General features: G+C 43.3%; 1 long non-coding RNA gene across 1 annotated transcript; it reads right to left on the bottom strand.

Moving 5' to 3' along the window:
* Positions 1-9,847: 9,847 nt before the first annotated feature.
* Positions 9,848-11,519, bottom strand: LOC115165705 (uncharacterized). Its single transcript, XR_003870227.1, has 3 exons — positions 10,989-11,519; positions 10,782-10,873; positions 9,848-9,867 (listed from the first exon to the last, which is right to left on the bottom strand). It is a non-coding gene; the product is annotated as an uncharacterized LOC115165705 (long non-coding RNA).
* Positions 11,520-13,995: the final 2,476 nt, after the last annotated feature.

Here is a 13,995-nt window from a genome sequence, read left to right as displayed (position 1 = left end):
ATAGTTAGGGGAAAGGTTAACTAACATGCTAAGTAGTTTCAAAGTGTAGTCTGGCCCAGGAGTGTGAAGGTGAACGGAAAGGCACTGGAGCAATGAATCGCCCTTTCTGTCTCTGCCTAACCCTATTACAGGGGCTGAGACACTGGCTTACTGGTGCTCTTCCATGCCGTCCCTAGGAGAGGTGCATCACTTGAGTGGGTTGAGTCACTGACGTGATCTTCCTGTCCGGGTTGGCACCCCCCTTGGGTTGTGCCGTGGCGGAGATCTTTGTGGGCTATACTCGGCCTTGTCTCAGGATGGTAAGTCGGTGGTTGAAGATATCCCTCTAGTGGTGTGGGGGCTGTGCTTTGGCAAAGTGGCTGGTGTTATATCCTGTCTGTTTGGCCCTGTCTGGGGGTATCGTCAGACGAGGCCACAGTGTCTCCCGACCCCTCCTGTCTCAGCCTCCAGTATTTATGCTGCAGTAGTTTGTGTCAGGGGGCTAGGGTCAGTCTGTTATATCTGGAGTATTTCTCCTGTCTTATCTGGTGTCCTGTGTGAATTTAAGTATGCTCTCTCTAATTCTCTCTCTTTCTTTCTTTCTTTCTTTCTCTCTTTCTCTTTCTTTCTTTCTTTCTCCCTCTCTCTCTCTCTCGGAGGACCTGAGCCCTAGGACCATGCCTCAGGACTACCTGGCCTGATGACTCCTTGCTGTCCCCAGTCCACCTGGCCGTGCTGCTGCTCCAGTTTCAACTGTTCTGCCTGTGGCTATGGAACCCTGACCTGTTCACCGGACGTGCTACCTGTCCCAGACATACTGTTTTCAACTCTCTAGAGACAGCAGGAGCGGTAGAGATACTCTGAATGATCGTCTATGAAAAGCCAACTGACATTTACTCCTGAGGTGCTGACCTGTTGCACCCTCGACAACCACTGTGATTATTATTATTTGACCCTGCTGGTCATCTATGAACATTTGAACATCTTGGCCATGTTCTGTCATAATCTCCACATGGCACAGCCAGAAGAGGACTGGCCACCCCTCATAGCCTGGTTCCTCTCTTGTTTTCTTCCTAGGTTCTGGCTTTTCTAGGGGGGTTTTCCTAGCCACTGTGCTTCTACACCTGCATTGCTTGCTGTTTGAGGTTTTAGGCTGGGTTTCTGTACAGCACTCTGTGACATCAGCATTGTAAGAAGGGCTTTATAAATAAATTTGATTGATTGAAGGTAGCTAAAAACTAGTAAGTAGTTGGAAATTGGCTAATTAGCTAAAATGCTAAAAGTTGCCCCTGATGAAATTCGAACTCGTAACTTTTTGCGTTATACAGTGCATTCAAAAAGTATTCAGACCCCTTGACTTTTTCCACATTGTTTTGTTAGAGCCTTATTCTAAAATTGATGAAATATGTTTTTCCCCCCTCATCAATCTACACACAAAACCCCATAATGACAAAGCAAAAACAGGTTTGTTGACATTTCTGCAAATGTATTAAAAATAAAAAACGTAAATATTCAGACTCTTTACTCAGCACTTTGTTGAAACACCTTTGGCAGCGATTACAGCCTCGAGTCTTCTTGGGTATGACGCTACAAGCTTGGCACACCTGTATTTGGGGAGTTTCTCCCATTCTTCTCTGCAGATCCTCTCAAGCTCTGTCAGGTTGGATGGGGAGCGTTGCTGCACAGCTATTTTCAGGTCTTTCCAGAGATGTTCGATCGGATTCAAGTCCGGGCTTTGGCTGGGCCACTCAAGGACATTCAGGGACTTGTTCCTCCATTGCACTCCTGCATTGTCTTGGCAGTGTGCTTAGGGTTGTTGTCCTGTTGGAAGGTGAACCTTCACCCCAGTCTGAGGTCCTGAGCGCTCTGGAGCAGGTTTTCATCAAGGATCTCTCTGTACTTTGCTCCGTTCATCTTTGCCTCGATCCTACCTAGTCTCCCAGTCCCTGCCACTGCAAAGCATCATACAACATGATGCTGCCACCACCATGCTACAACATAGGGATGGTGCCAGGTTTCCTCCGGACGTGACACTTGGCATTCAGGCCAAAGAGTTCAATCTTGGTTTCATCAGACCAGAGAATCATGTTTCTTTTGGTCTGAGAGTCCTTTAGGTGCCTTTTGGCAAACTACAAACGGGCTGTCAGGTTATCCCATCTTCACAGAGGAACTTTGGAGCTCTGTCAGAGTGACCATTACGTTCTTGGTTACCTTCCTGACCAAGGCCCCTCTCCTCCGATTGCTTAGTTTAGTTTGGCTGGGCAGCCAGCTCTAGGAAGAGTCTTGGTGGTTCCAACGTCTTCCATTTAAGAATGATGGAGGCCACTGTGTTTTTGTGTTTCCTTCAATGCTGCAGGGTTTTTTTGGTACCCTTTCCCAGATCTGTGCCTCAACACAATCCTGTCTCGGAATTCTACGGACAATTCCTTTGACCTCATGGCTTGGTTTTTGCTCTGACATGCACTGTCAACTGTGGGACCTTATATAGACAGGTGTGTGCCTTTCCAAATCATGTCCAATCAATTGAATTTACCACAGGTGGACTCCCATCAAGTTGTAGAAACATCTCAAGGATGATCAATGGAAACAGGAGACACCTGAGCTCATTTTCGAGTCTCATAGCAGGGTCTGAATACTTATGTAAGGTCTGAATACTTATGTAAGTAAGGTATTTCTGTTTTTTGTTTTTAATAAATTTGCAAAAAACATTTAAACCTGTTTTTGCTTTGTCACTATGGGGTATTGTGTGTAGATTGCTGAGGAAATTGTTTTATTTAATCCATTTTAGAATAAGGCTGTAACGTAACAACATTTTTTGAAAAGTTAAGGGGTCTCAAGGATGATCAATGGAAACAGGATGCACCTGAGCTCAATTTCGAATCTCATAGCAAAGGGTCTGAATACTTATGTAAGTAAGGTATTTCTGTTTTTGGTTTTTATTCAATTTGCAAACATTTCTAACAACCTGTTTTTGCTTCGTCATTATGGGCTATTGTGTGTAGATTGATGAGAAAAAATAATTTAATCAATTTTAGAATTAGGCTGTAATGTAACAAAATGTGAAAAAAGTAAAGGGTTCTGAATACTTTTCGATTGCACTATATGGCTGATGACAGAGAGAAAGGGACTTTATACACACAAACAAAATGCTATTCATGCACTGTTACTGTGTCTGATGTTTGACCGGTGATGCATCTCGTTGATATCCTTCTTTGTTCTTACCTGTGCCAAACGCATCCTGGAGGGCATGACTGCACATCCTCGGGCAGGAGAAGGGAAAGCAGGTGAGTTACAGATGCCAGTGGTGTAAATTACTTAAGTAAAAATACTTTAAACCACTACTTAAGTAGTTGTTTTGTGTACACTACATGACCAACAGTGTGTGGACACCTGCTTGTCGAACATCTCATTCCAAAATGATGGACATTAATATGGCGTTGGTCCACCCTTTGCTGCTATAACAACCTCCACTCTTCTGTGAAGGCTTTCCATTAGATGTTGGAACATTGGTGCGGGGACTTGATTCCATTCAGCCACAAGAGCATTAGTGAGGTCGGGCACTGATGTTGGGCGATTAGGCCTGGCTCGCAGTCGGCGTTTCGCTTCATCCAAAAGGTGTTCGGTGGTGTTGAGGTCAGGGCTTTGTGCAGGCCAGTCAAGTTCTTCCACACCGATCACAACAAACCATTTCCGTAAGGACCTCGCTTTGTGCGTAGGGCATTGTCATTCTGAAAAAGGTAAGGGCCTTCCCCAAACTGTTGCCACAAAGTTGGAAGCACAGAATCGTTTGGAATGTCATTGTATGATGTAGTGTTAAGATTTCCCTTCACTGGAACTAAATTGCCTACCCAGAACCATGAAAAACAGCCCCAGGCCATTATTCCTCCTCCAACAAACTTTACAGTTGGCACTATGCATTCAGACAGGTAACGTTCTCCTGGCATCTGTCAAACACAGATTCGCCCGTCGGACTGCCAGATGCTGAAGCACAATTCATCACTCCAGAGAACGCGTTTCCACTGCTCCAGAGTCCAATGGCAGCGAGTTTTACACCACTCTAGCCGATGCTTGGCATTGTGCATGGTGACCTTAGGCTTGTGTGCGGCTGTTCGGCCATGGAAACCCATTTCATGAAGCTCCCGACAAACAGTTATTGTGCTGACGTTGCTTCCAGAGGCAGTTTGAATCTCGATAGTGAGTGTTGTAATAAGGACAGACGATTTTTACACGTTACGTGCTTCATCACTCGGCAGTTCCATTCTGTGAGCTTGTGTGGCCTACCACAGCTGAGCCGTTGTTGCTCCTAGAAGTTTCCACTTCACAATAACAGCACTTACAGTTGACCGGGGCAGCTCTAGCAGGGCAGAAATATGACGAACTGACTTGTTCGAATGGTGGCATCCTATGACGATACCACATTGAAAGTCACTGAGCTCTTCAGTAAGGCCATTCTAATGCCAATGTTTGTCTATGAAGATTGCATGGCTGTGTGCTCGATTTTATACACCTGTCAGCAACGGGTGTGGCTGAAATAGCCGAATCCACTAATTTGAAAGGGTGTCGACATACTTTTTGTATATATAGTGTATCTGTACTTTACTTTAATATTTATATATTTTTTAACTTTTACTCCACAAACATTCCTGAAGAAAATAATGTCACTTTTACGCCATACATTTTCCCTGACACCCAAAAGTACTCGTTACATTTTGAGTGCTTAACAGGACAGGAAATTGATCCAATTCACGAGAACATCCCTGATCACCCCTACTGCCTCTGATCTGGTGGACTCACTAAACACAAATGCTTAGTTTATAAATTATGTCTGAGTGCTGGAGTGTTCCTCTGACTATCGGTAAATAAAAAAATTAATAAAATCTGGCCTCCCGAGTGGCGCAGCGGTCTAAGGCACTGCATTGCAGTGCTAGAGGCATTACTACAGAACTGTGTTCATTCCCAGGCTGTGCCACAACCGGCCGTGGCTGGGAGTCCCATAGGACGGCGCACAGTTGTCTGGGTTAGGGGAAGGTTTGGCCGGTGGGGCTTTACTTGGCTCATCGCGCTCTAGCAACTCCTTGTAGCGGGCTGTCAATGTTTACTAAAAGAAAAATGATACAATTAATGATTTTTTCAACCTGAGACTCATTGGACTTGGCTCATTTTCTGTGAAGAACATGTAAAATAACACATTTTCATTGAGTGCATACTGTGCACCCACCTACACATTTATATTACATATGTGGTCCACTGGACCTGAGGGTAATAAAAGTGTGGAAAAGTGTGTGTGTAGGTGAAAACAAGTAAAAATTAAACAAAAATGTTTGCTGTGTGCCTTCACTCTGTCTTCCTCCTCCCTGGGCCTGCTGTTTCAACATACCTGTCTGTCTCCCGGTTTTCTCGCACTCTTTACCCTTTGTAGTGTGTGAAACTACACAATGTATTGTGGGAACCTGCACAATATTATAACATTATTTCGATACATTGTAAAAAATTCAGTATTTTCCCACACTCTACCCCAGCCAGGTGCAAAGTGGGGGAGGGACACAACAAATAAATAGCTTTGCATGTGTGGCTCCTTACCATAATCAATCAGCATGGCAAAAATAATCTATGCTCAGAGGACCTTAGAAATAATTTTTGCAGAGAGAGAAGTTAGTGTGGAAGGAACGTCTTCCACTTTGGAAGATTAAGAATTTTCCGAAAGTGAGGATCATGTTTCTGTCAATTTGGAGTCTGACAGTGAGTTAGAAGAAGAGGATGATATTGACCCTCAGCCAGCCCCAGGACCTGCCCGTCAGCAGCCAGCAGGAGGAGAAATATGGATGTCAAAAAATTGTGAAATTGAATGGTCTTCTTGCCCAAGGAATGAGACACCCCGCATGGCTGCCAATGTGATAAGGACGCAACCAGGGCCGACGCGGATGGCGTTACTCATGTGCAGGACATAAAGTCCTCTTTTGAACTGTTCATCCCAGACACCATCCAGAAAATCATTTTGGACTGCACTAATTTGGAGGGAAGGCGTGTTTTTGGAGAGAGTGGGGAGTTGGATCAAACTCATTTACATACATACTTTGAGGTTCGTATCCTTGCTGCTGTTTCCACATCCCACAGAATCCCTGCGGGATGCAGAAACTGGCAGAGAACTTTTCCGTGCAACAATGTCTCTGGAAAACATCGACATTATTTTCAGGATTATCCGCTTCGATAACCGAGACACCAGACCAACTCGGCGGCAGAGAGACAAGCTAGCTGCAATCAGGTCAGTGTGGGACAAGTGGGTGGACTGCTTTCCCGTTTTACAACCCTGGGCCCAACGTTACTGTTGATGAGTAGCTTATGCCATTTAGGGGCCGCTGCCCCTTCAGGCAGTACATACCATCTAAACCGGCAAGATATGGAATCAAGATCTGGGCTGCCTGGGATGCTGCTTCATCATATGCGTTGAACTTGCAAGTGTATACAGGGAAGCCAGATGGAGGAGCCCCTGAGAAGAACCAAGGGATGCAGGTTGTCCTGGACGTGACACAGGGACTCCGTTGCCACATCACATGCAATAACTTTTGTACTTCACACAAGCTGGGACAGGAGCTCCTCGAGGAAGCTGACGATGGTAGGAACCGCATGAAAAAACAAGCCAGAGCTCCCACCTCAGCTGTTGAATACACGGAACAGGCCTATCAATTCCTCTAAGTTTGTGTTCACGGCCGACTTGTCTCGAGTTTCGTACGTGCCAAAGAAAGGCAAAAATGTGGTACTCATGAGTACGCTGCACAGGGATGGGAGAATCTGTGGCCAGGAACATCAAAAACCAGAAATCATAATGGATTACAATGCCACAAAAGGAGGGGTGGACAATTTAGACAAGCTGGTGACTTGCTACAGCTGCAAAAGAAGAACCCTACGCTGGCCACTTGTGATATTCTTCAACATCTTGGACATCTCCGTGTACAACACGTTTGTCATCTGGATGGCGTTGAACCCAGATTGGAACAGAGGGAAGCTCCAGAGGAGACGGCTCTTTCTTGAGGAGCTGGGCAAGGCATTGGTGAGACCTCAAATCCAGAGGAGGCAACATATCCCAAGGACCCCAGCTTCTGCAGCCATTGTGAGGAGGATTCAGGATGAGGATGCCCCATCCGCCCGACCCACGGAACCAACAACTCCAATACCGGAAGTAAGTGTGAGTGATGTTGTTTCATGTGTGCGTGTCTGACTCTCCTACCTTGGCCTACTGTAACTACATATGTGAATGAGTGCGTGAGATGTTAGTAAAATTTCTGAACTAAGTGTTTTCATCATTCTAGATTGCAGCCGGTAGCAGCAAGAAGCGCTGCAATGTGTGTGGGCCCAAGAAAGACAGGAAGACACAGTACACATGCATCAAGTGCAAGAAATACATTTGCAACACACACACAGTAAAACTCTGTCCCTCGTGTGGTGTGTAGACCGGCCTTGATTTGTTTTCAATGGGGCTCATTTATAATTTCCATAAAATACTGTATGTAAAATTTGTCCTTCCAATTTGTTCAGTTCAAAGCAATAAACATCAATAGTGATAAAAACCTTGTTTCATTTATATGTGTTCAAGATAAACATGATTATTCCACCCATGTCTTGATTATAATACATTTTTGTTAACAAAAAATCTAATTTTATAAAACAAATAGCGCTTTTATTGACATGTGATCTAGCAGAGGTAAATGGCAAATATTAACCATGTATGCTGTCTATACTGCTTGTAATTGATATAAGTCAACATCTAAGTATTCATTATTAAGTATTTTTATGTAAATTGTAATGGCTGTATTTTTTTTTAAACAATAATGTTGTGGGTCCATCAGACCCACAAACATTGGGTGAATAACAAAAATATGAACACCACACACGGGCTAAGTACCGTAATTTCCGGACTATTGAGCGCACCTGAATATAAGCCGCACCCACTGAATTTAAAAAATATATATTATTTTGAACATAAATAAGCCGCACATGTCTATAAGCCACAACACCTCGGCCGTCTGCTCTCTGTGTGTTGACCCAGTCTTCGAGCTCATTTTCTAGTTCGGGCCATCTGCTTTTCTTCCCTCTGAAAGCTTTAGTTGTCTTTTTGCACTGAGTCAATTCCTCACGCTGCTGTTTCCAACGTCTTATCATCGACTCATTAAGACCAAGCTCCCGTGCAGCAGCTCTATTTCCTTTTCCAACAGCCAGATCAATCGCCTTCAACTTGAAAGCTGCATCATATGCATTTCTCCGTGTCTTTGCCATGATGAGGGTGACAAAATGACTACCGTAATCAGAATGATGGGAAGTTTGAGCGCGCTCGATTTAATCTAAACATTAAACAAAAAAGTTGTTTGACCTTAACCCGTTCGGCAATTTCATTGGTCTAATGAAAGCTTCATGCCGCCAAAAAACTGAGCACGTCACAGAATGTTTTTTTTTTATTAAAAAAAATTGAAAGCGGGAAAAATCCATATATTAGTTGCGTTATTAAGCCGCGAGGTTCAAAGCGTGGGAAAAAAGTTGCGGCTTATAGTCCGGAAATTACGGTATATTTTAACAATTACATTTCCTTTCGATACTAAAGTATATTTAAAACCAAATACTTTTACTGAAGTAGTATTTTACAGGTTGACTCACTTTTACTTGAGTCACTATCAAGATATCTTTAGTTTTACCACCAGACACATTCCAACCACACTTACCAGTAGTCTACACAGATCACATTAAAGTACTGACTGCAACTCACATTTTCTTGTGTGGTTACTTTGCCTAACGATTGAGTGTTGCCTTAACTGTCCTTCCCTCAGACCAGCAGCATTTCAGGACAAGCATACAAACAGAAAGTGAGACATCACCTTCCGTCCTGTGCCTCTGACCTCCAACCTTCAGCAGTCAAGAGCAGGTAAGACGACATATAGTAAAGACCCTACAACTGACTCTATGGGACTGTTTCCTAGCCTCAGATGTGTAGTGTTCTGTCATTTTTTAGAGAGTATTAGTCACCATCTCTGTTGTTCAAAATCAAAAGGGATAAGGATGTGCCTGTTTATTTATTTTGTGTCTTTGTTTCTCTGTAGTTGACAGTTTACAAGGCCATGCCCTACAGCATTCTGCTCCCCATCACCCAGCCCCCCCATCCCAGAGCTTCTGAAGGACCATCAGCACAGGTCACGAGGGCACAGACACTGCCACCAAGCAGAAGATGAACACTAAGCGCTGGTCCCACTCACACTACATGGCTGCTCCTCCACAACCAGCAACTCCAAGGTGCTAATATCACCCTCACTGAATACACTATCCTCAGAAATAAAAGGAGTCAAACTGGAACTATTTAACATGTTTGGTGTAGTTGTTTTAGACAGATCAGATCGAGAAAGTTCTATAGGAACAATGCAATGACAATTTTTATCTTATTTGATCAAATGGTGAAAAGCAAAAAAAAGTGTTTTTATTGCAAGTTTAGAGGATATTAACAGCTGGTCAAAATGAACTTTTCTTCAAAGGTGGACAGTGAGGGAAAAGGTAATGTGTACAAGTCACATGTGTGTCTTAGAGTTCTCCCAGGGTTTTGGCCTCCTCTCCATCTGCGAGGGAGTTGGAGTTTGGTTATTAGGTTTTATGTCCAGCTTTGAGAGGCCTGGGACCTCCTCTCCTGCTTGGACTAGCCGGAACACTTCCTTGAATGAAAGGGCTGCATCTGTGTTCGCTGAGGTCCCACCAGTGGTACTTTCACAAATATCAGAATTTGAATCTGCAATAGTCAAGTGGTCGAACTTCTTCAACTGTTCAATGTTGTCACCCATGGAGGATGTCGAGGACAGGGCAGTAGAACTGACACACCATTGTTTGTACCCATCCAAGTCAATGGGCTCGACAAATCTAGCAAGGATAAATACAATGAAGAATGTGAAAAACAAACAAATAGTCACAATCTTTAATATGTATAGCCATGGTCATTTCAATACCTCATGGTTTCTGATCAAAATGGCTTACAGAGGAGAGTACAACTGTTTTACTTTTGTCAATAGAAAAACTTAGGATCTAATATTGGGAGACTTGTAAACAAATGATCCTCTTGAAAATAAAAAGTACATTTGCTCTAATGAAATATCCCATTACAGGGTTCAAACAGGCAGTGGCAAGTCAAATTCAAGGACTTTCAAGTACCTTTTCAAGCACTAATATTTATTTTCAAGGACCATGGCTTTGTAATAGTATACATTCTGACCACACCGCTCGCGTCGCATGCGCGAGCATTACAAAATAAATGTACACACACATGTTATTCAATCATTGCACCCACACTGCTCGCGCACGCCAATGAGTGTCTGCCAGGACAAATTAGCTAGCAACAGCAAGCTAGCGAAATAGGACAAAGTAGCTAGCATGCTAAATTGCTATCAATGTTTAATGCTTTTCGACCTGTTCCCAAATTAATATAATTGGTTCAGAGTTTCAACCTGTGTGTCGTAATCGTGTTTGGTGTTGGGTTTATATTTTTGTTCCGAGTACATAATAGATTGTCTTTATATTTCAATTCTCTTTATATTTCACTAACTTTTAGCTCACACAGGCTGTCCCAACACATCATGACATGAAAGGAAATTCTGACAGTGTGAAAGGCCCTTAGTTCATTCTAAAATGTTGTATTCTTTACCCATTTGAAGGGAAACAAGTTGTTAATGTGTTTTATTAAGATTAAAGATTCTCTCAGGGGACACTATTTACATTTTAGGGACCACACCCACACATGGGTCCCAGAACCCAAATTTGAGAAGCACTGTACTACTAACCTCTCTCCCTACTTGCTTCAGTGATACCTCTTGCTGTGTATCTCCTTTGCCTTCATTGCAGCCTGACTCACCACTGTCTGTCTCACTACTCACTGTTAAGAAAATGTATTTTGTTATGAGAATTTATAGTAGTCCATCTTTACAGCCAGAGAGCCCTTGAGCTACATAGCTAGCTAGACATCTGACTGAAATATCAACGACTTTTACCAGTTGTACACTCATTCTCCGAGAGTGAGGGGGTTTTTGTTTGGGGGATGTCTGTTGACACCCCAGGTGTCGATGGATGTTGAAAAAAATCCCACTGTCAGCGACCTCTCACCCACTTGTCACACTGTAGGTCTGGCCCAAGGTAGTTCGTTGGCAAAGTTTCCCGTTGGACAGAGAGATGAATGAGGCAATAATACGCGGTTAAAATATAATTAACTAAATAAAAAAGCGAGTAAAAGCTATTTCACAAATAAAAAGGTGCGTAAACGGCGTTTACCCTCTACTACATCCCTGGACGGGTCTGGCAAAACCATTAATAAACATAAATATTCTGCAGGTGGGCTTTTATTTACAGTTGCCGGCATTTTAGCTATCGATGTGACATTTGGCGGCGCCGAATCAGTCAGTTTTATGCCCCATCAACAAAAATGTAAACAATTGATTTATTGAGCGCACTCTTTGACAATAAACAAATAAAGTACTATTTATTCACCATTTAGTGCTCATGTATATGATTGGTAAAATATGATGTCAGCAGCACGTACCGATTGTAAAATAATAATTTAATCCCCAAAACAGTTTCCTCGCTGGAAGCTTGAAGATTTTTCAAACCATTCTGGAAATTCGGATCCACCTCGAAGTCATACGAATCGAACCGACTGTAAGCAGACTCCATTTCACGCGTAGAATGTTATTGTCGCTCATGAAGCTTATACATGTATTGAAATATGCAAATATATACTTTAATCTACTACACCGTATGTATCTGTACGATGTTTTCTTGTCCAACTGAAAGAAAATACGTCTTCTTCGGTGGGGTTCATCGGCAGTTGGCCGTCAACGTTATGGTGCATTACCGCCACCTACTATACTGGAGTGTGGGCCAGCGACAGGGAGAAACTCAATTCTACCTGCCAGACTCGTTTCTAAAAAGATAACAGAATATTTTAGACTGTATCTCATGACGTAATACTCAGTATACTCTTTAAACTCATTTCTGGTATCCCCTTCTCCCTCATATTGTATCTCAGCCTTTCTCTTTCCTCTCACACTGCCCACACAGTATCAGTACATGCTCCACTGTCTCTGTTTCCTGGCAATAATCACACTTTCCTGTTAGATGCTTTCCTATCACATTTAAAGTCTTATTCAACCTACTGTGTCCCACCCTTAATCTTGTATAAAAAATAGCCTCATCTCTTCTGTCTCTTCCTGCCATCCTCCCCAACTTTCCTCTGTACTTGAAATAAATGGCTGCCCTTAGTATCTCTATTCCACTGCTCCTGCCATCTCTGCACTATCACTGTCCACATCAGGCTTTTTGCCTCTGCTTTGCTCATTGAAACTACAACATCAACATCCCCACTACTAAGTGCTTGTTTAGCCAGTACATCAGCTGCCTCATTCCCCTCCACCCCACATGGGCTGGGACCCAAGTAAATCTTATCTGTATACCACAGGAGGTTGGTGGCACCTTAATTGGGGAGGATGGGCTTGTGGTAATGGCTGGAGCGAAATCAGTGGAATGGTATCAAATACATAGTTTCAATGTGTTTGATGCCATTCCATTCGCATCGTTCCAGCCATTATTATGAGCCGTCCTCCACTCAGCAGACGGGGGGATGATCTTTCTATGATGACGCTCTTGTTTACTGCACTATGCAATTGGATAAGATCTGGGAAAACTGTTGTTGACATCAGGAGGGGTGAAAGTCAGAGGAATGTAGAGCGGGAGGAAGGAACCTTAAGTCTTCCCTGACTACACAGTGACATGGACATCTGATCTCATTAACTGCTTAGTGTGGTTTCCGCTATGTTTGTGTGCATGTCACACACAATGAACAGCTGGCCATATACCCTATCCTCCTCACCCCTTCTAAGACCCACATTTCTGTGGCTGAGGTAGGTCTCAAAGTGAGCTGTCAACTTTGCTCTTATAACCTGCTCAGGCCACTGATCAGAACCAAGGCCAACAGGTTATGACTTTGTAACACTGGTCAGACGTGCTCAACCAACACAGAGTACTAACAGACTACCACATGGCTATAGTACATATACATTGCCTTCGGAAAGTATTCAGACCCCTTGACTTTTTCCACATTTTGTTAGGTTACAACCTTATTCTAAAATTGATTAAATAGTTTTTTTCTTCCACCTCATCAATCTACACACAATACCCCATAATGACAAGGCAAAAATGGTTCTTTATCATTTTTTTGCTATTTTGTTAAAAATAAAAAAACGGATATCACATTTACATAAGTATTCAGACTCTTTACTCAGTACTTTGTTGAAGCACATTATGCAGCGAATACAGCCTCAAGTCTTTTTGGGTATGACGCTACAAGCTTGACACTTGTATTTGGGGAGGTCCTCCCATTCTTCAGTGCAGATCTTCTCAAGCTCTGTCAGGTTAGATGGGGAGCTATTTTCAGGTCTCTCCAGAGATGTTTGATTGGGTTCAAGTCCGGGTTCTGGATCGGCCACTCAATGACGTTCAGAGACTTTTCCTGAAGCCACTCCTGCGTTGTCTTGGCCGTGTGTTTAGGGTCGTTGTCCTGTTGGAAAGTGAACCTTCACCCCAGTCTGAGGTCCTGAGAGCTCTGGAGCAGGTTTTCATCAAGGATCTCTCTGTACTTTGCTCCGTTTATCTTTGTCTCGATCCTGACTAGTCTCCCAGTCCCTGCCACTGAACAACATCCCCACAGCAGGATGCTGCCACCACCATGCTTCACCGTAGGTGTAGCGTGGTTCGTTCTGCGTTGTGTACTTTTAATTAGGACACTGCCACAACTAGAGGTCTGCTGGTTCAATTATTTTTATTTGCCCTGCACACGAAGAAACAACACACAATATTTTAGCCCTTGGCGCAGTCATAGCTCTCAGGCACCTGCGCAAGCACATGGAAACTCACTCAAACACTGTCCCAAGTACTCACAAGTTCCAATAGATATCCTAGTTAGCAAGCTCGGTGAAACTTGTTAACATAAATCTTTATATTGTCCAC

Source organism: Salmo trutta, chromosome 28 (assembly GCF_901001165.1).
Source record: "Salmo trutta chromosome 28, fSalTru1.1, whole genome shotgun sequence".
Taxonomy (NCBI): Eukaryota; Metazoa; Chordata; class Actinopteri; order Salmoniformes; family Salmonidae; genus Salmo; species Salmo trutta.
This window is presented reverse-complemented; position numbering and strand designations above follow the sequence as displayed.